General features: G+C 44.2%; 1 long non-coding RNA gene across 1 annotated transcript; it reads left to right on the plus strand.

Annotated features, from left to right (window-relative positions):
* Positions 1-217: 217 nt before the first annotated feature.
* LOC121111299 lies at positions 218-1,398 on the plus strand. The gene is made up of 2 exons (XR_005861535.1): positions 218-1,188; positions 1,296-1,398. It is a non-coding gene; the product is annotated as an uncharacterized LOC121111299 (long non-coding RNA).
* The last annotated feature ends 251 nt before the right edge of the window (positions 1,399-1,649 follow it).

Consider the following 1,649-nt stretch of genomic DNA (forward strand, 5'->3'; position numbering starts at 1 on the left):
TTAAAATGAGCAGGCTCTCCTTCTCATAATGCAATGCTTTATTTTTTTGCAATGCACCCAAGTAATTCTACACCAAATGCTCCCCTCTGGAACAAAGGGAAAGAAATGCTGTATGTATCACAGGATGGGCAAACTCTCGGCAGCATGTCTGGGAACATTCTCATGCTAGGGACCAAGCTGGCTCTGCAGATACACTCAGTTGGCCATATACCATAATTGCAACACGTACAGATGCAACAACAGTTGGACAGTGGGCCTGTGGAATGAGTTGGGCTGCATTTCTTTTGTGTTTTCTCATTCGTAACCTGTCTCTGACCTGGAATCTGGCATTACACCCACCATTGTTGCATGCGGGTTCTTCTGGCTGATCTCCCTGCATGCCTGCTGGGTGTGCAGTACATGGCAGGGGATGTGGCTAGGCTAATCCCACCTGGGTGGAGAGGCTTGGAGAAGCCTGCATCATCATGAATCTAGCAGAACTCTCTGTCTTAACACAAATATTGTGGCTCCAGCTATTTCCAGTAGTGCTTGCTTCCACAGTGCATGCTCTTGAAACTATTGACTGCCTTAAGGTGCTGCTGAGTGCTGGATGGAGGGAAAAATATCACATACACTTCTCTTGAGCTGTAGTCAGATGCAGGAGGAACGTGAAAAGGTACTTCATGCATTGGCTGTAGTTGTGCAATAGTTGTCAAGAGAGTGGTTTTGGAATCAGAAAGCCTGAATTTCACTCAGTTCCAGTCTAAAGCTCAAAGTGTGCATCTCACACCTGTGGAGAAAAAGAGGAAGACACCAGGAGGGTTATAGAAATATGAGAGATGAGCACATGTGCTTGGGACAAGTCAACTCACTAAACCCGGAACAGGTCCCAGCATGGTTTCTACTTGTGTGCCTACATGATCATCATCAACTTCCATGGCACCACAAAGTCCCAAAGTATTTAAGAACAGAAAATCCACAGAAGATACATTTTCTTGGATTCTGTGCAACATTAAATACCCTTTCTAGCATCCTGGAGAACATCCTGTCAATGCTTGCTTTCAGTGCTTGAGTCCACCAGCTCTTCCTGAGTACTGACTGAGTGCAGCACCACTAAGGACTGTACCAGATCATTCCCAGTGTGTAAGGCAGACAGTGTAAGAAGCCCATACAAGCATACCTGGAAATGAAGACATTGGCCATACACAGGTACCCAGATCATCTCTATTCCTATAAAAGCCAGAAGTAATGCTGCACATTTCTGAATGTCATCTGCAGGATCTTTTGACTACTCTGTTGTCTGTTTTTATGAACAGGTTTCTCTTGGGCATCAAACATTGTGCAGCAGTCAACATTTGCAAGTACAAGGCTCGAGGTCCACAAACAGGACATTAAACTCTTCTTCTTTTTAAAAGTTAATGACTTCTAATTTCACTGAACCGTACAGACATTAATTAAAAAACTCCCCACATGGATGAGATTAGCTTGTCAACCAGGAACCTTCACTGTTGGCTGAGTGGAGGATTTGCATGGATAGTTCTCATTAGAGCTAATGCAAATCATATGGGACAAGAATACTCTTCAGAAGAGCTGGGTTCAAGAGCATGCGCAGTGAAAAAGACATGGGGTACTTGGGTGAAGACAAGGATTGCGTGATCTTTTGGTTAAAT

This window comes from Gallus gallus, chromosome 7 (genome assembly GCF_016699485.2).
Source record: "Gallus gallus isolate bGalGal1 chromosome 7, bGalGal1.mat.broiler.GRCg7b, whole genome shotgun sequence".
In the NCBI taxonomy this organism is placed as follows: Eukaryota; Metazoa; Chordata; class Aves; order Galliformes; family Phasianidae; genus Gallus; species Gallus gallus.